Source organism: Thermobia domestica, chromosome 11 (genome assembly GCF_964235325.1).
Source record: "Thermobia domestica chromosome 11, izTheDome1.hap1.1, whole genome shotgun sequence".
In the NCBI taxonomy this organism is placed as follows: Eukaryota; Metazoa; Arthropoda; class Insecta; order Zygentoma; family Lepismatidae; genus Thermobia; species Thermobia domestica.
In genome coordinates this window covers 192,170,032-192,195,756 of record NC_137464.1, presented here as the reverse complement: position 1 = coordinate 192,195,756, position 25,725 = coordinate 192,170,032, and the positions used below count along the sequence as shown (strand labels likewise).

The window sequence follows — 25,725 nt, the reverse complement described above, 5'->3', positions numbered from 1 at the left end:
TTTAGTATGGCACTAATAACTCTTCAAAAGCGACTCTGCATAAAGTCCTTTTCAGCAGGTTACTTTTTTCTTTGGGCAAGCATACTAATCAAACGAATGTGAGCAAACCAAAGTTTGGCTATGTAGAGGAGGATTATTTTTTTAAATACATAAACTCTGCCGATTTACGTATGTGAAACACGAGCACATCGAAAAGATTGCAGAAGCGTGAAATCAGAAATATACTATTGTATAGTATAGTGAAATACTGATATTAAAAACGGCTACAACAAAATGACGTAACTAAATTTTTTCTAGTGTGAGAACACATATTTCATTAAATTCTTTGGGCTATGGACATATGCGCCCGAAGGGAAAAGCAGGGTGTGGCCCGGCCCGTTTGCCTCACGAAATATATACGAATAAATATAAATACAATTAATAAAAAAATGATAGCAACCAGGAAGATGGCCCCCAAGAAAATTCTCTACGGGTGCCCATGTCGTAGGTCAGACCCGCAACTGGAGGCGGGTGGCCCCCTAAACTTTTTGTGTCCCTGCTAGACCTTAACACAAAATGCTATTATTAATACAAAAAACACAATTTCGCTATGTGTAAGAGCATTTTTAATGACTTGGCCCCCCTAACATATTCATGCCCCCCAACCTCTATGGCTGGTTGCGGGCCTGTCGTAGACTATAATATTATATAACATTTTCGCTTTATTTTGACTGTTGTCCGTGTATAAAATGTATAAAATTGAGATTGTTACCTAAACTGCATTGTTCTTTGGGATTCACATGAAAAAGTAAAAGATTGTAAGTGCATTATTTTGTAAGATATTTGCAAATTAAATTTTACATGTTATTTTATGGGTATTTCGGATCTTCTAATGATGGATAGGGTCCAAACATCATTTTAAATGATACCGACATGAGGCCAACACTCGCTCCTGTTTTGTAATATACCTTTCAATCTAATTTTATGTTTGTTGAACTCTTTAGTATGACACTAATACGCGTCAGAACTACTCTGCGTAAGGCTTTCTTATAAAGATAGCAAACCAAAGTAAAAAGTACAATATGCAGTATACTACTCTAGCTTACATTCATGATTTTTTAATGGTACTATACAAAATGTCTCCATTAGCTCCTGGTACAATTGCTTATATTAAACAACACTGAAACATGGATGCCACTTTTAGTGATTTCGTACTAGATTTAGTGATTTTATCATTGAATTAGTGATCTAGTACGTACTTCGCGTAAATATGTACAATCTAGTGATTTTTGTCACTTCATTTCTCATGGAGTTAGATGACAAGGAAATGATTTTTCAAATAACAAGGAAAACTGTGTTTCGGTTCGGAAAGAATGTTCAAGCTTAAAGAGTTACCGCCTTATGCAGAGTCGTTTTGACGTATGCTTAGCATCATACTAAAGGCCTGACTACTGCAGGAAATATATGTTAGTATAACTCTTTAGTATGACGCTAATCTTAAGTCAAAACGACTCTGCATAAGGCCTTTAATCTTTTTGTTCCTCTCTGAGAGCAACCCCTGCTGTGAAATGACCATGGGTAAACAGACAGTACTTTTGGCCTCCACCTCTTTATGTTCGCCGACATGGGATGAGATTGTGAGTTACTTATCGTGAGCAGGTAGGTTTCTGAAGCAAGTGGAGAAATAATAATTCTCTGCTTCAACGTTTTGTCACGTACGGAGGCGCTGGCAGTATCATACCCTTTTCTTTTTTCCCAATGAGTCTAAAGAAGGAGGAAACCATACTAATATATGTATTAATAAAATGTACCAGCAAATAAGCACAGTACCGACGAAAGTTCCATCTGTGACTCAGTTGTTGAGCATAAATCTATTGATATTGTCACGTACAAGCACTCTAAACTTGTCTTACCCTTTCGTATTATCTGTACAATTTTTAACCTCACTAATTTATCACGAGAAAATTCCCAGCATATGGGATTTGAAATCTGCACACTTGTACTTTCTTCTTTCGCTAATGAGTAAACTAATTTAGGTTTCTAAGAAAGACATCAATAAACAGGAAGGTCAATAATACTAACCGCCGCTGTTTGGTAGATTTTCAAATCAGCTCGTTTGAGTCTTATATTAGTTTAGTTAGTAATTTCGTACAGTATCTTGTGCAGCGCGAGTCGCTACGTAGGTTGTTCTCGTTGTTCATAATATCCGTAGTGATTTCCACCAGAACTTTCAGTTTGAGGTGTTAATTAATTTCTCGCGAATATTTTTTCTTTTGCTTAAGTTCGGGCTTGTGTTGCAAGTCACTGACCCATAGTGTGTCCCATCGGTGGTGCTGATGAGTTGAGGACATGGGTGATAATCAAAAGTCAACTCTATTAAAGTACTTTAAGAAGGCGTGTGTGCGTGAGGTGTCTTCAAATTGTTCTCAAGTTGGGGGTGAAATTTCTAATAGTACTACTGCGTGTGTGATTACTAATAACCCTGAAGTGAAAAAAAAGTGCGCGTAACTGTGTTGGTACTTCCAGTAATTGTAACAATACCGAGATTCAGAATGAACGCGTTTCTAATGATAACAGTAATTTCGACAACATTCGTACAAAAAGAAAAGCTAACGAAAGTGTGACACCAAGTGATATGAATGATGTCGAACACTCAACTAAAAAAATCAAGCATTACCAGCAGAAATATAAAAAAAGTTGGGAAGACAAACCGCAATTTAAAGACTGGCTTACGTGTAGCCCTAAAACCCCTGGGAAAGCATATTGTAAATATTGCGATATAGAGCTTTTAGGAAGTGTATCAGCAATGGAACGCCATTTACATACCTCAAAGCATTTGAAACGCGTCGAAGAAAGGAAAACCACTGTTACTTTGGACAGTGCGTTTCGAATACCTGTTGAAAATAGCTTAGGGGATCAAGTGACAGAAGCCGAGGTTAGATTATCTGCATATTTAGCAGAGCAAAATCTACCTATTTCGGCCATGGACACTTTACCTGAACAATAAAAGTGTGTTTTCCGGATTTCCAAATTGCGAAACAAATTCGATGTGGTCGTACAAAATCCGCTGCTATTATTAAAAATGTTTTAGCGGAAGAAAACATTGAAGTGATCGCCGAAGAACTGCGAAACAATTATTTTTCAATTATTATTGACGAGTCTACAGATATAAGTAATTCCAAAACTCTAGCTGTTGTAGTCCGTTATTTTAGCTCCGGAAAGGGTCAAGTATTGGATAGTCTTTTAGGTTTATTGGAAATTCATAGTGGGAAAAGCAATACAATTTTTGAAGCAATAATTACGCTTTTCCAAGAGAGAAATATCCCAATTTCAAATTTAATTGGATTTGCTGCTGACAACGCCAGTACTATGATGGGAGTTAACGCAGGTGTAAGCGCAAAACTAATGGAATTGAATAGACATCTTTTTGTTGCGCGCTGTATTTGCCATAACTTTTATATATGTGCATCTGAGGCTTGTAAAGAACTTCCTCAATCACTTGAGAACTTTTGTAGAGATATAACCTCTTTTTTCAATGCAAGTTCTAAACGAGTCTCAGAACTGAAAGAAATTCAAGATTTTTTCAAGATGAAACCCCATAAATTATTAAGTTTTTTAAGCCAGACACGATGGCTCTCACTCCAGCAAGTTATTTCCCGAATTATTGAGCAATGGGATGTATTGCAGGCATACTTCCGATCACTATCACTAGAGGAAAAGCGTGACAGCCGCCCCCAAGATCTGCTACGAGGCCTGGAAAATGTAATAATGAAGGCCTATTTCTATTTTCTAACATTTTTCCTCCCTCATGTGACGGAATTCAACTTAGAATTCCAAAGCGAAAAGTATAGGCTGCACACTCTATTAGAAAAGGTAGGAGCAACGCTTAAAACAATTTTAAAATATTACATGGATAGGAGTTACGTAGACAACACTCCTCTAAATCAAATTAACCCTGCAAATTCCAAAGAGTTCTTGAAAATAGAAGATATGTATTTGTGTGCTCGAGTGCAGGCGATTTTTATTAGGAATGAAAATCTCTCGAAAGAATTCATGGAGTTCAGACGTAGATGTCAGCGATTTTATATTGAATTCTGCAGACAATTGTTGAAACGTGTTGAATTTGGGAATCACACATTGCAATCTCTTCTGATGCTTGACCCTTCAAACGTACAAAAGTATAATTCTGTGATCCCTTTGGCTGTGCGTTTTCCTAATATAGTGGAAGAGAACGAATTTGAAATTATTGATTCCGAGTGGCGTCGATTACAGAACTATAAAATCGATTTCAAGGATGAAGATATGGAGGAATTTTGGTGGCAAGTGTGTAAATTGAAGAACGGAGCAGGAGAAATTGCTTTCCCGACATTGTCAAAATTTGTAAAGGGGATGCTGGCATTACCGCATTCATCGGCCGCTGCAGAACGAATATTCTCAGCGGTCACCTTGAACAAAACTAAAATTAGGAACAAACTTTCGGTTCCAATGTTAAATAGTATTCTCATAACAAAACAAGCTTTGAAGGGACAAAACAGTGCAAGTATGGTTGTTTCAAAGAAACTCATAAAACGCGCTAAATCGTGTTTATCTTCACCAAGGCCCCAAAATTGAAAGACAAAGTGCATCAATGTAAACATGTAAATATGAATATTATACATAATTTCTATCTAGAACAATTACCGAAATTTGATAATTATATAGTGTGAATTGCAACGTAGGAATTAGTGCCTTATTTGAAGACGTCTATGCTGCATGGTAAAATTATTATTATTATTATTATTATTATTATTATTATTATTATTATTATTATTATTATTATTATTATTATTATTATTATTATTATTATTATTATTATTGTAGACCCCTATTCAATTGTGTTTCACACACATATATTTATATCAAGTCTTTCAGGTTCAGTTCCTAATGAATTCTTAATTTTGGGAAGTTGCTAAAATCACATTTGTGCTAATCGTTCAGTGTATTTCAAATGATTTGCTTCTACGTAGTACATAATAATAGCGTTTATTTATGTACTAAAAAAACTACAGATGTATAGGAGGTCATATGGTAAATATTTAAATTTTATCGCTAAGCTAAGGGAAGAAATACCTAATGTATTTATTCTTGTATACATTATAAGGAATTAGCGCATGGAATAAGCTTTCTTTACTTAGCTTGAAGCAGTAAAATTGTAATTTAATTTTTACCAATATGACTTCCCTCTAGAGCCACCACTGAGTTATTCATCCGAAATCTTTTCGTTCCCCTACTGTCCTGTTCCGGATACGGGGCATACTAGAAAGTAAGAATAGTATCTAGCATTATAGTTTGATAAAGTTAATTCAGATTTTCTCTCTCCATTACATTATATATATATATATATATATATATATATATATATATATATATATATATATCTATCTAGTATGGAGTGTTAACATTTCGTGATTTTTAGTGATTTTCTACTCTCTCTTCTAGTACTAAATGTCAATTGTTCGTTGGCAACGCTGCACTCAAATGACGTAAGCTTAGTATGTGAAAGAAGATAGCGTACGGAAGTGGAAGTGCTTCATATCTTAATTATTTGTGACCTTTCGTTATTTGTTACATTCAAGTAGGAAGAAGCATTACACCTTTGTCACGTAAGTTCGTTTTGATTTTTAATGAATTTTATAGAAGAAATTGCAGTTTGAGAAATTCATCGAAACACACATTATCACAACCATATTTTGAGAAGAGGAGGAAATGGCTTCCTTAGTATTTCTGTGAGATACTGTTTGTTTCGGAATTGTTTATGCAGTCCCTAATTATGCTAAACGGGAAACGTTAAGAGTATTGTGGTTTAGAGGTATGAATGTTATTCATAATGCACATCATGTGTGTGATAATTTTAGTATTGAGCTAGATTCTACTACAAAATGGCGTCGTGTTTTTTTTTTTTTTTTTTTTTTTTTTGAGAGTGTGTGTGTGTGTGTAACTGATCAGTGGCTATGCAAAACAGGTTATTGTCTATATGTAATAATAAGGAGTTATTGTTTATTTCACATAGTTTCCAGTTTTTGGGTTCGAAATAACCGTGCAGATTATCGAATTGTCTGTAAGGAAGTCATTCATACAAGTATTTTAGTCTAGAATTGGTAGGCTATACTTCCAGAAGAGTGCTTCCGCTATGGCGTCTAACCACTTACACTAAACCTTGTTCAGGTTTAATGCACATTGGTAATCGGTACAGAGTTACAGTTTCCGTGAAAATACATTTCCTTCTGTCGTGATAGGGTGTATTTTATACTTGAGACTTGAGTTCCTATAATAACCATCATTAGGTATACTATATACAGTAGGCCTACATCGAGTGTTTCAAAACAAATGACACTGACTCTTTAATACTATTAGAACTTAATTAAGTCAGTGAGTTTCTACCTTGACTAGATACGATACACACACATATGTATGTTTTTTTTTTTTTTTTTTTTTCGAAATAAAAGGCTGAGCAGAAGGAAGGAAGGTGTTTAAAATTGGCGGACAAATTAATTTATTTACGCATAATGAGATTGTGAGGTGCTATTACAGTTTCGGTATCCATAAATTTGTAAAATGTATAGGATAAGTAACGAATGTTATTTCAAAATAGGACTAATATTCCGCAAGTGGCGGCCCCGGATTAGAACTATATGAGCATATTTTCAATGTTGTATTAATATTTACTTTCATTTTTTTTAATGTATCTTACTTGGAAATACTCCTTTTTCATTTTCGTCGTTCATACTTAATTGTTAATTACAAATAATTCTTTTCATGCTTGCTGTGCTCTGCGTGGGGTACATGTTCAGCTTGTTATATTACTGGGTAAAATAGAACTTTCCAACTGTTAGGTGTTGTAAACTGTTCAGAAATAAGGGAAACAATAAATCCTTACCTTTTTATGTTTTCAATCAGCACTATGAATAACATTTTACAGTATTGTGTGAATAAACTTTTAGAGGGAAGTTTGGGAGTGGGGTCCTCTTATCAAATACAAGTCCGTAAGACATCAAAAGTTACAAAGCGCATACCAAAATATTTCTTTCCTGTATTATGTTACCACACAAGGGGGTAGCCTGCTTATATTCATGAAATAAGAACTTCTCTTACCATGAAATACTCTCTTACTAACTTGTAAAGTGTTTCTTAGAGAAGATTTGCATCAAAAGGTGCAGATTGCTTTCAAAAGGATAGAATAGAGCTACAGCGTATTCATGTCTGAAAAATAAAATACAGTACGTTAAAAGCGAATTAACTTGGGAAAACAAATCAACTTACACTAGATGGCCGCTAAAACACACTTATACTATATTACCGCGTCAGGGCAGGAGCGTAACAAGGAAGTCCGAGTGGCAGGGGGAGGGTGTCCGTAGGGATCTGGCGCGACAAAGCAATACACATCATCGTGTATTTTTTATGGAGTAGGCCTACTATGTAGTAAAGAACACACTTTTCCGTTTCGTATTTCTACCTTATTATAGAAGAGGTAAGGTTCCCGTTATCATTTGCTAATTGCTGTTGATATTAGGTTTGGTCCCCCCTCTAAACGTGTCTTTTTTTTTTTTTTTTTTTTCATATAAATTGTACTTCATTTTATTGTTCAAACAATACGATGTGAATTGCATTCCTTTTTTCACTGATAAAACTACGCGTGTTTCAGGTTTCTTTTAGTACGTGATACTAGAATAGAGACAAAATCGAGGGATTCCTGATGTTAAACTTTTTTCCCCAATATCTTCCTCACATACGACAGTTACTCAGTAACAATACATTATTGTTCTTCCTACGTATAATAGTGAGCGGTCTCAGTAATCCTTGGAATTCACTTAATAATAATTGGACGAAAGAAAGATAATTATGGTCATCTTAGTGCGTATATCTTGTTAAGCATCTAAATTAGTAAAGAACCAAAGTAAAATATGTATATGTAGAATATGCTGCCCTTTTACAAACTGCAAAAATTTTGCATTGCGTTGCATAACTTTAGAAGTTTTGTTTCATTATTATTATTATTTATAAATTTAATACTTTTTTCTACTTTCTCATAATGCATATCGTAACTTTTGCTTTAAAATTGTACAATTATTCGAGATATTCTTGCATTTTGATATAGATTATGTATGAATGTAAATTCTTGATTTCAAGTCACCTGCACTCCGTGTGATACCATAAAATGTAAGCTCGTTTTTCTAGTAGTAAGGAGTTTCTAATCAAGAATGGCATTTTTTTTTTTTCATTTTTCTTCCTATTTACATTATTAACAAACAGTTGAAATGCCCATTTTTTAGCACGCAAAGAATAGATTCATAGTTTGGTTAAGCCCTCATAAAGTGAAAATTGCATTCGAGTGAGTCCAAGTCGTGAGCCAAACGTGAGCATCTGATTTTATTCATGCTTGGTTGTCATCACGTACCACTTGGGTTAAGAAATTGCTAAATATCAGATTTTTATATGGTGTCGTTTTCCAGTTAGTCTCTCCTGAAATACGGAAAGAACTGCAATTTTTTGCACACATGGAATCACTCAAAATCAACTAGGATTAGCGTGGAAGGGTGGGATAAGCTTTTGTTAACAGCTTTAATTTGACACGACTAATATTTAATTTCATGGTCATTCGATTTTTTTAAATATGATTTTTAGAAAGCCTATATTTTGAAAATCACGAGGAAAAAAAAAACTCGCATCTAGAGAGATACATACAGGTAGGGTGGTTTGATTTAAATCAAATTTATTTTTCTTTAAACAGAAATAAAATGCACAACTTTAGAGCATTCTGAATCTCTAGTATTTAAATCTTAAAATTTGTATCTTATACTGTGTAGCGGTAGTGATGCCAGTTAATAGGATAATCAGAAGAAATGTTCTTGATTATGTTGTTTCTATAGTGCTGAAAGTTAGTTTATAATTCAAGTAAGATGCATACTCAACTACTAAGATCAAATTACCATTTTTGTTGGAATGGCATATTATTGATCATTAATGTGACTAATTATAATTAAGGTGCATTGCAAAAAATACGAACGATACCAGATATTGTCATATTATGTGATCAAAAAGGAAACTGAAAATGGAAGGGAGGGTGAATGACACAGTGTTGTATTTGTTATTCGAAAACAGGTACTGTAGAAATAGGAAAGTATAGAGAACAGGACGAAACAAAAATGAAGAATTAGCCCAAGAGAAATATTGCAAAATAACATGTAGCTAGGTCGCTGCTGCGGAACATAGAAGGCACTAGACGAGAAGGCGAAATGTATAGCAGACGAGTGATAGAGATATAAGCTAGTGTACTACGGCGAGGAAGTCTGTGTGAGGTGGCGAGTAAGAGAAACATAATGGGTCATGACAAAGTATTGTCTCAGTGCGGAAAGGGACAAATAGTGGCATATAAAGAAGAAGAATGAAGTCGCACGTCGAATTGGACAGAGTGCTTGTGTCCTGAACAATTTTCTTAAGCTTGGGATGCGATATGGAGTAAGGAATCATCAGGAAGGCCGCATTAACTAATGCCACAACAGCAAAGACAGATTGTTCGAAAGCTAAGTTGTGCTGGAATATCCCTTACACACTTGGCACGAAACCCTAACATTCGTGTACATAAATCTACCGCAAGCGTCAGCCACGACTCACCGCGCAGCACAAGTAGCGACAGGTGATCTGGACCAAAATACCTGTGACCTGGAAGCAGAACTGGGGTCGTGACATTTTCAGTGACGAAAAGAAATTTAATTTGGATGGTCCCGATGGCTGAAGGTACTATTGACGCGATCAGATGTTCTCTAAGCGGAAGTAGGATCAGATGTTCTCTAAGCGGAAGTAGGATCAGATGTTCTCTAAGCGACAGCAAGGAGGACAATCGTTAATGGTGTGTGGGTACGCTTTGGTTGTTATGGTGCGAATTTCCTAAATCCCGTATGACATCAACCACGTACCAAACAGTACTTGCAGACAATTTGTTGCCATTTGCCTCGCGAATTACTAATTACTAGTGGTGCCTTCCATTTCAATTCAGGCAGAGCATGTACCATCACCATCTCAGATATTATTGAAACTTTTTTTATAGCAACTAGACATGTTTTTAAGAGACCCATATTTTTTTGTTTTGTCGAAAAAAATTTTCCTGCCAAGTAATGGGCCATCAAAGACGGGGAGTACAATTTATGAATTGTAGAAGACATGGAAAATGGTCAACTTCGGAGCCTCACCATTCGGCTATGGAGACAGGTAGAGTTATAATTCTTATTGTGGTATGTACATAGGGATATAAATAAACTATATTATATTATAGTTTGGTTTGCGCATGCGTATCTTTTTGTACATAAATTAACAAATGAACGTCAATTTATCTGAAAAGTCGAAGTTTACGAATTTTTTCGAGCACTTCCGGTTCGAATTTTAAAATTCTGTTTTCACAGTTGGTAAGACCTGGTTACGCGCTTTCTGAAAAAAATTTTTGTATCGCTTCTGTGTCCAACCGTTTTGTCGCAAAAAAATAGAGAAATTGTAAAATTTTCAAAAATCGCCATTTTTGGGTGCCATTTTCTCGAAAACACCATCTTTTAAAATTCTGAAATTTTGTCGGATGGTTCAACTTTACATGAATAATAAACACACCAAATACCATTCTCGACCAATGCTTCATGAATTAACTGCAGCCTTTTAAAGTTAGCGAAGTTTCGTGAACTTTGATGTCACAGTTAGCAACACTGGGAATAATAAAGGTGCAATGATTTGATGATATTTGTGGTTCACATTCATTAAATGAAGAATAAAAGGTTTTTTTGACTGTTTTTTCATTATTTTGATCAAGAAGGCTCTCTGAAATATTAAGATGGGCCTCCCCCTACTCCTCCGTTTTTTCTTAAACCGAAATAATCTGAGGTGGAAATTACGATCACGAAACACACAAATTTTAAGTTTACTTGAAATGGCCATCCAATAAATTCTGATGATATACAAAAAGGCTGAACTATTACCTCAGTGATGATTTGGAATGCTCCAGATAAAGTCTCAATTAAGTGCGATGTCATTACAGTGATCGAAAAAGAACAAAAAGTTAGAAAAAAAAATCGAAACGTTTTCGTACGGGTTCCAAAGAAATTTACTGACTTTTTAAACAGAACAATCCCAACATAAGAATGGGTCACTCGGAATTTTACAGTATTCGACTAAAGTGGGCCAGTCCGCAACCTGCGAGGGAAGTGAGTATGTGTGTGTGTGTGTGTGTGTGTATTGTGCAAATTTTAAGTTAGCTGCTACTGCGTTGCTACAAATCAAAGGTGCAGCCTGTATTGAAGCTGTCATGAGTGACATTTCCTTTAGTAGTATGATCCGTAGAAAATGACCACTGTCTTCAAGAATGTGGTGAATGTCCTGGAGTGGAAGGAATAAGTGTGGAGTCTTCAATTATTGATCCTGATGAAAATGAAAGTGTTACGTATTCCATATGGGAAAACAATAATCTCGTTAAAAAACTGTGCCGCTTTCTGTTTTCGTATCGTACATTGCTTATTTAACTGTAAGAATTGTAATTCATGACTACATGAAGAAAATCCAAAGAGAATTAATTGCTACCGAAAAGCACCGTATAAGATTTCAAGATACAAATTCTATTTTACTTCATGTGGACTTCGCCGAAAACTGGACTGTTATTCTGCAAAGTGAAATTCAGAGTTATCACCGGAATATGAAACAATTGACAGTTTTGTTGTAATGAACGACGATAAAACACACGATTCGGCTCATGTACTCATAGCCATAGACAAAATTCTAAAAATACTCGACGAAAAACGAAAATATATTTTATAGAAAAACGTTTGAATACGAGAAAATAAGTGTCTACAATTTCCCAAACCGTGTCAGTGATTTCTGATGGTGCTGCATCCCACTTTAAAAAATCGCATTCAGATGTTCGAGATGCAGACAGGTCCGATAAAGCAGTGGTTTTGCAGTGAAACCGGCCATGCAAGGGTCTCTGCGACGGTATTGAGGGGGGGGGGGGAGGTGTAAAGAATGTGACAACGCGGCATAACCTTAGGCAGATACAGATACACAGTATTAAAACCGCAGTAGAAAAAAAAATGAAATGAAATCTTTAAGTTTTATGTCCCACGATTATGCCGGTCAGGCTAAAGGAGACAGTGGTTATGAGAAATGAATGAAATGGTGGAGTGAAGAAAGTGGGAGGAAACGGGATAACCCCGAGAAAATCCAAGAGCACGGTGTTTGTCCACCACAAAGCTCACACGGCGCGATCTGGGATCGAACCAGGGACCCCAAGCACCGGAGGTGTGAACGCTCTACCACTGAGCCACCGCGCCCCCACTAAAACCGCAGAAGAATTCGTGAGTATAGTGCAAGTACAAACTCCGGGTATTACTCTCGTTTTGTTGCCTGGAACTGGATTCGACGACTTCCGGGGAAAAAAAGGGAAAGTATGCGACCGGTAAGGCGTGCTATACACTATAGGATAGATCCTAGGAAATCTCTTACGATTTTTCCTAGAGTCAAAATCTGAACGTGTATGGCATCAGATCGCATGTCATTTCCTGTGTTCTGAACGATCCTATGAGATTTCTCTTGTTTAGAGCACGCTCTATTTCGGAAAGGAAATTCGTAAGATTTCGATTTAAGCGACATCAGGTGAGAGAAAGTGAAAACACAACTGATGAGGTATCGTCTGATCGTACAGGTCAACTTTAGGTGTAACAGTCGAATTAATTGTTGGAAAATTATAATTTATCACTGTTTCCTAAATGATTTACGTTGACCGACATGAAAATTATTCACATAGCATAAATAAAATCCCTCAAGAGAACCATCAAAAGCAATTGTTGATATACTACAATTCTTTTACGATTTGTGTACAAATACGGGGTCCGGATATATAGCATAAAAAACTATAGTGCAAGAAACGCAAACCAAGTTGTGCTAGGTGGCCTCTGGAAAGTACGAATGCTATCTAACAGTCAGGGCAGGGCAAAGCCAGGGCCCGCGCGTCAGTCAGGGGGTGCGAGCGAAGGAAGCAGGCGCGTCAGTTAATGTAGTGAAAACGAGTGGGTTTCGGCAATGATACGAGTTTGAATAGCAATTGTCATGGTATCGTGGTGGTAGCGCTCCACTTGTAAACATAAACTATAGCTTCTGTAAACTACACAGAAATAAACCGGCGGTGGAAAATAGTATCACCGGTCATCTTTCATATGCATTCACTTAGGTAAATGTTTCGCAGAAGGGGTCCAAAAGTAGTAAAAACATGCAAAATTTACAGGAGAAATGGAAGATGCAAATACTTAGACTTAGTCAAATCTAACCTAATGAAATTAACTAACTTAAACTAACCTAATATTATTAGAAGTAAGCGAAATTCTATCACTTCTTGAAAATTAGCTGGAGCCACATACTAATACAATGTAACGTAACATAACCGTAACTAACCTGAACCAGCCTAAACTGAACTAATGTGAATAGAAACTACCGCAATTGTAACATTTCTTAGAAAAATTAGCTGGACCCTTTCTGCTAAACATTGTCTCTCACCTATTTTATCCGTCGTTAAAATATTTATAATAATTTTACACTAGTAACCCAACAATTGTAAACATAAATTACAGCTGTATTTAATTCTGTTGTTTGCAGAAATTTGATCCTTATAAATATCTTTTCATGCAAAGTATTAAATCTTATTTGTAAATTTTCTAACATGTGGTGCACCAAAAGTATACCAGCACCCTTCTGACATTTATGTTCTTTTTAGAGGTATCCAATTTAACAATATTACGCCTGTTATTAATATCAGTGGTATGTGCAGTATGGTTAGCATAGTAATTCTTCAATTTTGTACTTTTATTAAATAGAACTATTTCACAATGTTGATAAAAGTCATTCGGTCAGACAGGAAAACTCTTCACGTGTATGGCACAAAAAGGTAGGATTTCCTACAAGATATGTCATAACATTTTTCCGAAGATAAATCCTAAGATATTTCCTAGGATTGATCTCGTAGTGTATAGCGCACCTAACTGGTATTCAACGAAGTCATCTTTGGCTTTCGGAAAATGGCGAAGTTTTTATGGCAGTAACGGGTCAACATGAACTAACTTCATGCTTCCCCCAAAATCGAACTTCTGCAATTCAAAGTGTAGATTTAAGAAATCTGCAAAAAAGGAACTTTTGTTACATACATATATGTATGATAACCAGTGGTGCGTAGCAGGAATATTATGAATAAATCATGAATTACGTGAAGTTGAAGTGCTGTTTATGCTTCCACATGGACCTTCAGCATTTGTGACTATCGACAATGTGCTACGCAGGGGCGGATCCAGGAGGGACTTCTAGAAGGGGGTGGGTAATATTGCTACTTAGAGCTACGAGCTTCAAAACTCTGAGATCGGTTTTATTTATATATTAAATAAAAAAGTTTCTTCCCCCTAGATCCACTCCTGGACGAGTTGTGAGTGAGCCAACACCTATTGGAGCACCTGCACGGTTACATGCTATTAGCGAAGAAGACACCAATCAAGCAAATGATTGCTCCATGTAAAAAATAAAAGAAATCAGTGAAATTTTGTTTCCGAAGATCATTTTAAGTAAGTGAACTGGAAATTTCTGCGTTTCGTAATCGTAATTTCCACCTCAGATTATTTCGGTTTAAGAAAACGGAGGAGTAGGGGGAGGCTCATTTTACTATTTCAGAGAGCCTTCTTGATCAAAATAATGAAAAAAAAAGAAAACAGGCAAGAAAACCTTTTATTCTTCATTTAATGACTGTGAACCACAAACAACATCAAATCATTGCACTTTTATTGTTCCCAGTGTTGCTAACTGTGACATCAAAGTTCACGAAACTTCGCTAACTTTAAAAGGCTGCAGTTAATTCATGAAGCATTGGTCGAGAATGATATTTGGTGTGTTTATTATTCATGTAAAGTTGAACCATCCGACAAAATTTCAGAATTTTAAAAGATGGTGTTTTCGAGAAAATGGCGATTTTTGAAAATTTTACAATTTCTCGAATTTTTTGCGAGAAAACGGTTGGACACAGAAGAGTTACATTTTTTTTTTCGGAAAGCGCGTAACCAGGTCTTACCAACTGTGAAAACAGAATTTTAAAATTCGAACCGTAAGTGCTCGAAAAAAATTCGCAAACTTCGACTTTTCAGATAAATTGACGTTCATTTGTTAATTTATGTACAAAAAGATACGCATGCGCAAAGCAAACTATAATAAAATATAGTTTATTTATATCCCTATGTACATACCACAACAAGAATTATAAACTCTACCTGTCTTCATAGCCGAATGGTGAGGCTCCGAAGTTGACTATTTTCCATGTCTTCTACAATTCGTAAATTGTACTCCCCGTCTTTGATGGCCCATTACTTGGCGGAAAAATTTTTTTCGACAAAACAAAAAAATATGAGTCTCTTGAAAACATGTCTAGTTGCTATAAAAAAAGTTTCAACAATATCTGAGATGGTGATGGTACAATTTTATATTTTTTTGCCTGAGTTGAAATGGAAGGCACCTAGTATATCTTCCAGCAGGATAATGCCACTATCCACGTTGTTGGGACTACCAGGGATTGGTTTCGGGAGAAAGACGTGATTGTCCTTTCAATTCTTCAGGCAAAAACCCAATGGAGAATCAATGGGAAATATTGTGTCACTCAGTGATCGCGGTTGATACCCAGTACATCAATGTTCGTGAGTTGCAGGATGCATCATCGCTGCATGGAATCAAATTGATGGGACTGCTGCAAACGCTGGTAAACATCATATTTAATTGAGTGTTCAAGCTTAGGGTGTCTATCGGTCACAAAAGTCGCGAAATCAGAAAATGGTCATGAAAGTCAAGAGAAAGTCACGAAATTTAATTTTTGGGTCACGATTTTTTGTCATCTGTAGTAATATAAGCACAGACTGGAATATTTTGTTCTATAAGGCATCAGAATTCACCACCAAAAATGTCTGATCGGCTTTGGTTGCTACCAAGTCGCTAGAAAGGCATGCTTCTATCACATCCATTAAAATTCTGCCTAATTCGCACCCAGATTTCTTCTTGAGAAAGTGACGAAATTTCATTTTGGAATTTTAGTAGACACCCTGAAGCTGGTGTTATGCAGTGGCTCATTTGTTGGCTATTAGAATTAGCTTTTGTATTGCGTTCGTATCATTTTCCAACAGTCATTATCGTGCTGTTTTGATTCTTTTTTGTTTTCAGTTTGGCTAGCCGTGGAAATGAGTGAACTATCCATGGTCTGTATTCATATCCTCCTTATACATCTCTACATATCACATATTCCATCCGTGACCTGCACTTACTCAAGTTGTCATATTTGGATCGTTCATATCATTTTGCAACATACCTTACTAATCGTGTTTGCTTATAAGTAGATACTGTCAGACGATATTGTATAAAAAATCTAAAATTAACAGTTAACCATCCTCGGCATTGCTGTTCTGTTTATTAGTTCGTAGTTCATATATTTTCAGATTGTATCAGATTGGATGCACACCCCATAGCTGAACATGCCGCGATCTGCGATGTGATTGCAGAAAAATTGTCAGAGAGGGGGAAAAAAAAAGCCACCAAAAAAGTATAAAAACATGCCTGCTATGTGTAGATGTCTTAAATGCACAGACGACTTGTATAAATATAGTCTGTTTTTTATGTCGCGTAAAGCGTTATTTTTTACTATCACAAGTGTTTCTTCTGCAGAAAATTTTTGCAGAATTCCTGCAGAAAATTTTTGACTTGAAAAAGCTCATCGCAGAAAGACAAAGAAAGTTCTGCCATCGGGGATGCACGTTAAACCCCTTTGCCAAAAATTTTGGCAATGAAGAATTTAGAATTCATTATTCACAATTTCCAATTCAGAATTGTGCACACCATGTTTGGTGATATATGCCTTTATATATATATATATATATATACCATAACTGCAAAATTATGAATAAAAACGTTGAAAAAATACATTCATACTTCCATGTCAAGCATAATTCCTTGTGATTTCCACCATTCAGTGGCTGTCACCCTTTGTAGAACTTAGTCGAACATCACACCAGAGAAAGAAGGAAATTTTGCTTGAAATTTAACTACGATAGGCAGTAGAGAAGCGCCATACCACCATAAGCATACTGCTAATTTCAAAGCTAAGTCGTTTTCTTCGATAGTTATTTGAATTTTTGCTGTTTCGGATCGAGAAGGTAGGCCAAGAAATAAGCATGCGTTAATGTTTCCTTGTACTTTTTTTCATATTTATTTTCCATTTCCTCGTCTTGGAATGCGTCTTTTAACTCTTGATAAAGACACTTTCGTATTCCTAGGGTACAGCATCAGATACTATTGTTTCATTACTTTGAATTCTGTCCAATGCAACAGAGATAGGCTTGAGAATTTGGACCATGTGTTCTCCATTTCTTTTAATATGTACATTTTTCACTTTCTACTGTATCATTTTGTCTGTTCGATGAATATTGTTACGTATTAAACAAAATTTGCCAGTTTTTAATGATACTCACATCACCCCCAGACTCTTCCACTCGTTCTACTGCTTTGCACACTTTTAAGTGTTTCTTCAGCCAGATCACAAGACCTTGCATTTCTGAGCCACATACTTTGCATTATGCATGAAGTCCTTTCTCGCCTTGTAGTTGGAATTTGGATAAAAGAAAACCATGCGTGTCTTTTGTCCAGTCATTGAGATTTTAACTCCCGAGAACGTAATATGGCAACCATGGAATGGGCCCCCCCTTGAAAATTTTCTTCGGGTGCCCGTGATTCTGACTGAGGACCTTCGGCTTTTCTTCACCACTATTTTGGCATCGAGGTACCAGAAATATCAGCTGAGTACGAGTGGTGCAAATCAAAGGCGTATACATGCATAAAGAAATCGATTGTACAATTAATAATAATTTAGGTGAACTTACTTAGGAAGTAAGAAAGAATTTTTTCTGTTTAATCGTCGCGGGAAGACGGATGACCCGTTTAAGATGTGTTTTTTTGAGCAGTCCTTGGATCGAGCCAATTTTTATCATTTGCATTAAAATGTATAACCTAAAGCAGCTGGAAGAGGGGATATAACATTTTTTCCCCAATAATACAGTATCTCATAAAACCCTCATGTTCAGAAAGTGGAACTTTGTATGTAACCTAATAATAAGTAATAAATTGCCACGTGCTCCAGCGTTTAGAAAATTCTGCTTTAAAAAAAGGGAGGGGGGCATTTTCTATCTGTTTCATCATCATAGGAAAATAGGTAAACCGTTTGGAATGAATTTTTGAGAATAAATATAACTTGACTCCAAGCGGGTTTTTATCTTGTCCCTTTCACCAACAAAGTGCGTATCCTAAGAAAGGAAGGGCTCAGATTTTGATATATATACCTCACGAGCCCCTCAAATTACGGAGATGGAACTCGGAGATACGTAAAATCCGTATTGAAAATAAGTTGAGACATTTCCCAGGGTTTTCGAAAATTCTGCCTGTACAGGAGGCTTGTTTTTGTAATGTTTTAATTTCTATTTTATATTCATAAAATGGTGAAAGTGAGGACACGGTTGGATCAGTTAAATGGATTTTTAAACTTAACTTTGAGTTAACCTTGGGTATTTATCATTAGCTCTGTACTTAGATAGAAATGCATATTCTAGAGGGGGAGGGGATAGATTTTTCGCAAACAATAATGGCTGTACCGTTTGAAAAGATATTTTGAAGATAGTACTTGTGTGAAGTTGGGTTTTCATCCTTTTATCTCCGTTCAAGTACGCATCCTAATGGGGTAAAAGAATAAATAAATAAATAAAAAAAATTGAGGTAGGGGAGGGCTGGGACACTTTACATATATATTTTTTTCTGAGAAACTAAGTACGTTTGTGGCTAGATTTATTAATATGTGAAAGCCTTATACATGCTGATGGATGTAATTTTATTTTATACATGTCGGGAGTGGACTAAGAAGCACACCTTGCTTTAAAGTAAACTTTTGTGAAAGCCTCCTAATAGGTAGGAGGCATAGGACGTGCTTGTAGGAGCTTTGGGGCACTTGCCTTCATTTGAATTAATTATTTATGTATTCTTTATTCACTTTTATTACCATGCGTATTAAGTGTTTATAACATAAAATAGTAAATATTAGAGCAATACAAACACGTGTAGTTTATAATGTGGATATTTAAGAGCTTGAAAGCACTTTGCGCTACAGAAAAAGTGACATCTGCCCGCTACATTCTTAGACAATGTCAAAATCATATTGTTTCTAAACAAGGAAGCGACAAAAGAACACAAAATACTTACTTATTGTTCAGAAATAAAAGCGTCAAAAGTGCATTTCTGTGAAAGAATGAAATGTTTTTCATACTTTGATTCATTATTCTTGAAATGTTTTTAATAGAGATCCTCGATTGAACTAAGATCTATTGGAAATTCAAGATGAGCGTGAACACGGTGTGTTCATATGCTACTTATAGGCATCGAAAGGTGAAGTACAATATCATCCTTACAAATTACACTAACATGTACGTTAGGATACATAAAGTTGTATGTTAACCCCCCCCCCTTTCTTGAAAACTGATCCTCATATTCTCTAGCTATTATGCCTATTGTATTTAGTACTTTAGCAACATAATGCACATGTCTCGTTTTTGTATTGAACTTCACTAAGATGAAGTTGCCAACATTGATTTCATTAGTTTCTGCACTGACACTAGCTTCGGATTCTGAATCAGTTGAATCTGAAGAATCAACAGCTCCAGGAAGTTTTGCAAAGTCAAGCCGGCTGTCATCATTGTCTGCGTTTTGGTTTGCAAGCTTTCTTATGTTGGACACCAAGCTTCTCTTTTAGTTCATTTGTAGGTCGCAATTTTTCTGGTGTCGAAGTTAGTATGGTAGATTTTGCCGTTCTTCTTCCGTAGTTACAGCGTCTGTTTGTGTAGTTAGGGACATGGAACTGCAGCTTGGTTCATGATACGGGGGCATCGTTGAAGGTAGACAAAGTGAAGTAGAACTTCCTGATAACACTAAACGAATTGCGTCTGAAGGATTGTTTATAGGAATGGGTCGGTCTGTCACGGAGAAAGGAAGTAAGTCCACATCTGTAAATATGCATGTATCAAGGGGGAAAATACCAGTTTTCCTGAAACCAGCCTGGATATTAATTGGAGTCATTGCACGTGGCAAAGCAGTAGCTACAAGTTCGGGTATATTATATATCGTTAAAGTTTTTTCGGGGTGATGGGCCATCCACGAATCAGCTGCAATATTATAGAAGGCCTTAAAAGGACCACAATCACTGACATCGAAAGGCTGCAGTTTATTACTGCAGTGTGGTGGTAACGTAACACCACATCTTTACGTTTTGCAGACTTCAGTGATTCATTGGAGGTGTGGCTTTTGTGATTATCCATGATATGTACGACTTTTTTTCGCAGTGGGGTTTGCGTATTTTAGAAAGTGTTGCAGGAGCACGAGGAAGGTATCAGCACTCATCCAAGCACTAGGATTGGCACCACCTGAAGATCCAATAGGTGCACTCATGTAATCTTTCATATATACGAAGTATGGTGGCATAGAATTGCCACTAGCGCTAACAGCACAATACATTGTCACTAAAGTTTCCCTTTCGGCATTAGTTTTGTAGTTACTTTCCCTACTTGCTTCAATCCCTTTTTCGCCAACATGTGTAATGGTTTCAGAGTAGTAACCCTATACTTGTAAATATCTTATAAGTCCTCTGTCATATGGACTCACTCATTTTAACCGGAAAAGAACAATCGTAAACCTTTGCCGAAGGAGAAATAGGAACATAAATGATGAAATGTATGAAGGCGCAGAGTAAAGCCATAATGGGTAAATTAACAAAAACTGCACGATATGTTAGCGTTTACGAACTCACTGCTTTACTAACTGTAGGAAGTATATGTAGAGACAGAGGAGAGAAGTTTACAGAAAATGTAAGCAGTAACACGCTAAACTAAAGATGTATATTTGCCAGTTTTGCACAGTAATAATTATGGGGCATATGTATTAGTAATGTCAGCCGGCTCGACTCGGCATGGTTCGGTCATACTGAGCCGAGGTCTCGAGCCGGCTCGGTGGTGACTGAGCCATTTCTTATCTGTATTTATAGCATGAGTTTGGAACACTTGGAGCAATTTTAAGCAAATGTCCTACACATATTACAGTCTTGAAAAGAGTATTTGTTGGGAAAAGGCTCCCTAGATAGTGATGTCAACCGACTCGGCTCGATTGGAATGAGCCTTTGGCTCGGCTCGGCTCAAATGAGCCGCCGGCTCGGTAGTGACAGCCCTGAGTCGAACCGTTGAGAACACTAATACGTATTTAATGCAAGTGAAAAAATGTGAAGCTAAATAATATTTTAGAAGGATACTTGGAAGTAAGGAAGGAAAAGTGGGACAAATATGTCTCAGTAAAATATATAATCCGCATCTCAGCAGGTTGCAAGGCTACGGAATTCGGTCTTAGCGACCCTTCCAGCTGAGTTTCTCCACACACTCTCGGCTGTAAAGAGTTTTTACAGGGTAGCCAGTCTTAATATCTAAATTTCCTTCTAGAAATCACAATTCAAGGAAACAAAAAGATGTAAGTGATGGAGTAAATATTAAATGGTTAGAATATAATGACGTAATTACATAATTTAATAAAAGTAAAAAGTAGGCCTACTTTCAATTAACACAATAAACTGAATCCATTATATGGACTAGCTAATCCTTAATAGCCTGTGGTTTTCACTCTTCAGTTTCTATTTACCTGTTTAACCTCGCTAAGCTAATTTCGTTAAAATAGAGGAAAGCTATATGTAAAGTCCTTTTTGTCTAAAGCTGGATGTAACTTTCGAAGTTATCTTTGTCTTAGCTGAATTCACTTTTTTAAGCAAAGTTCGTTGACGTAATTAATCCTTATTACGTTTGGAAAGGTCTTGGAGAAAACGAAGCAACGGACGTGGTGTTAGTTGTGTGCATTGTCCATTCTCAGCATGGCACTTGACACAATCTGTTTCACATTTATCACATGGCTACTGGTTCACATTTGTGAAGACTACTCTCATTTCATGATAATTTAGAACTTGTTTCCAGTGAACATTTTTTTAAAAGTGTGTATCCATTCGTGCTTCAAGGTAAAGGATTATCTTTAGTCACTTATTGACAAACCACCCATAAAAGGTATCGTACGATAGAGGAAAACTGAGTACTAACTGCAACTTGTTCGTTTCATTTGACCGAGATCTCGCTTTTGTATTGGATGCCAAATACCCAACTCTTCCTGTTTTACTTTTTCATATCAGACAAATGCTGGGATCGGCACTTAGAAAAGCTCGAACCACTTTCTCCCTCATTTTATGTCATAAAATGTAAGCAGGTATTTGGACTTGAGATAAAAGTATATGTGCAAGATGCCAACAAAGGAAACAATGTAAAGTCTAGTCTAGTGGCATTTTGATGTTATGACATGTCCAATAATCGCAAGTTTTCTCACCTTTCTACATATTAACTTATACATAAGAATATTAATTAATAATAATGCCCTTAGCTAAATCTATTATCCATAAAAGCATTATGACGCAATTTGAAATAGATGAATGCAAAACATTTTCTAAGAAACCTGTGGTAAGAAAGGTCCTTAGAAAAATCTTCCATTGCACTTATTAGATATAGCTGTCCGTCATATCGTTGCACGGATTTTGCTCTAAGTTCCTCTGGTATTTTATACTCATGGCATTTCCCAGGCCCGTATCCAAGGGGAGTCTAGGGGGGACCGCCCCCCTAAAATTTTACTGACCCCCCTAAAATTTTCACGGTAGGCTTGCAAATGAACTATAATATGGTTGGATCGGGGTCCCCTAACTTCTACCACCCTCCCCCTACATGTTTGGGCTGGCTACCGGCCTGGGCTTTTCCTTTAGTTATGATTTATTCTAGAGTTGAAGAACTTTCGTTTTGTGTGAGCCGCAAATTGAAACAACATAGCCTAAAAAAGATGAACGCCAAAAAGTTTCCTAATTATTTTTCGTTAATCATCAACAAAGCACAACTCCATAATCGAAAAAAATAATGTATATTATATTTAAGATAAAGAGGCATATATCTAAGATGTGGTGACTGAAATTAAAGAAAGAATATTTTTATTGCTGCAGGTGGTTATAATGTAGGAGTAGTTGGGGTAAGTGGGGACAGTTTTTGCAACGTTCAACTTTCAACTACTGTACCAGTAATAGTTTTCGGATTATGAAACTGAAAGTATGGCCATATTAACTTTGGTTTGTACACTTGATAAGCATAGGGTCCATTTTGAAGCAATGTAAATACTTGTTCCGCAATAAAATATTCATAAAATCAGTTACTGTCCCCACATACTCCGCTTTTTCGGATAAGTAGGGACAGAGTACCTGTTGTCTACTGCCGATAGGTCCAGTGTTTCATATTTCTGCTGTAGTTCTAGCCAGAGATACAACATTTTGAAAATGGTACCGTGGCAAAAACAAGTAATGTAGAAAAAACAAGTAATGTCAATATTTCAAAAATGTTTTATTTTGTTCAGAAAACTCTGATATTATCAATATTTGCTGGACATCATTTACTTACCCCAGAAACGTTGAAATAATGAAAAATATGTTATTACAGTTTGCCCTGAGGCTTGATATTCGGTACTGGGAAAGTGGAGACAAACAAGATAAGCTTTAAGGTTTAGTGTTGTACATGAAAAAGAGCTCCTGATGCACGTCTCTGGATTATAACAACCAAATACTGAATACTAACAAATGTACTGCTGAATAACAGTTCTAAAAATGGACAAATAAGAATAAATGTAGGCTACACCCTCAAGCTTAGGTAGATTCATAGGACGTTGCCTTAAAAAGTGATGACTATTACTGAGCATTGTAAGGCATCTAATACAAATCTATTTATAGTTTATAGGATAGAAATAGAGTCTACACAAAACATTGACTGCACGGACTAGATTTGAAATCTACAGTTTTGCCATAAAGAAACGACAGTGTTTATCAATATCAGCTGCAGTTGAAGACTTAATTACGAAAGGTATCACACTATCAAACTTAATAGGGCCATAGAAAATAGCCCTTTTGTGTACAGTATCTACATCTTCTTGAATTGGAAAACGAAATTGCACGACAATTCGTTTAAGAAACTTCATTTCATACACATTTTTGCTAACTGACTTTGACTGCCAATATACCAATTTTTCACTTAATCGGATGCTCATTTTCTTCCGCGTGCTCTAAGTGAGGCATTGCCATTGCACTGTCTTCATCATCTTCGATGTATTATTGGAAATACCTGCATCTGTGTCCGTGTCCTCACTTACCCCACAGGTATAAAATTTGTCCCCACTGTACAAAAATGTGGGGTGAGTAGGGACACTTCAATTGTGCATATACTGACAAGCATAACACAGTACATTCAATTTTTGTAAGTACCTAAGCATCTCTTCTTAACCGTACAATGTTTTCCCCAAGTGTTTCTATACAATTATCTCAGGATAGCCAAGCGCTGAAAGCTCTTCGAAAGTTGATTGCATGGTAAAACATGGACCCATTTTTGGCTTAGGGTTATTCTTTTATACTCTTCATATTAGTTAAAACCACTCTACCAGACTAATGGCACTATGTCCACAGTCTTCAAATTTGGAGAAACTGTTTTCATACTTTTTTTTTTTTTTTTTTTTACCAGATTTTAGAAAACGCGTCTGTCCCCACTTACCCTATGTAATTACTTGGATTGTATTCCATTCTTAATCCTTCTTTGTTCATCCTTTAAAAGGTGAGCATTTTTAAAAAGTACTCTTAATTTGTAATTTATTTCCTATATCTGAATGTTAATAAATATATAGTTGGTAAGTTAAAGTGAATATATTTAGAGTATGAAGAGAAATATTTGATTGTTACCTTTTTGTTTCTGCTCGAGTTTTTCACTAATCTTTCAGAATGAATCATTCCAGTTTGTTACTAAATTCTACTGCTTTTTTGTATGTGTGCTAAGTACTTGTATTAACATGTATGTAATTTTAATGTGTGAAATTTATTCAGATTCCGAGTCAAATCTGATCAAGTGCCCCTAAATTTGCCCTTATTAGCCAAGCATAACTGCAACTGAAATTGATAATTTTGGGTCAAATCGCTCACGTTGGTAAGTTGTTGGATAGTTCTTTCATAACCGTAACTACAAATATCTCGATACGATACTAAAAAAGAAAGGAGGTTATATTTTGAGTAACCATTGACAATTAGTTATTGAAATTTTGTTAACAAAACTAAAACTATTAAAAAAAAAATGTTTGGAAAAACTTCCTTTAAAAACTGTAGGCAGCTGTTAGACCGACAAGATAAACATTTGTTGACAATTTCCTGTTTTGACCAATCAAAAGCAAACATTTGCATTCATGTTTCAACTACACACTATATGTATCCCAGTAACTACCCTTCAGTTTTGTATAAATTATCCCGATATTTGCATTTCCATCATTAATGTTAGTAAGTGCTGTAAGAAAGTTTTGGGAACTGTAAGAATAACAGCTAATTCCTTTAGGTAATAAGCCATGATGATATTCTTCTTCAGGAAGAAAGCTAGAAATTAACAAACGGGTAATCACCAAGAAGGACAGTAATCACAGATCCTGTCAAATTATTAAGTTTAAAACTACTTTAAACCAAAATATAAAATAAATAATAATAATAATAATAATAAT

At 36.0% G+C, this 25,725-nt stretch overlaps 1 protein-coding gene across 3 annotated transcripts in view; it reads left to right on the top strand.

Annotated features, from left to right (window-relative positions):
• The first annotated feature begins 5,472 nt into the window (after positions 1-5,472).
• Positions 5,473-25,725, top strand: part of LOC145664624 (uncharacterized) — a 289,506-nt gene continuing 269,253 nt past the window's right edge. For all 3 annotated transcript variants that reach the window (XM_081731448.1, XM_081731447.1, XM_081731446.1), the window contains exon 1: positions 5,473-5,621. The gene's annotated coding sequence lies outside the window, so the exon portion shown is untranslated. The remainder of the gene's footprint in view (positions 5,622-25,725) is intronic.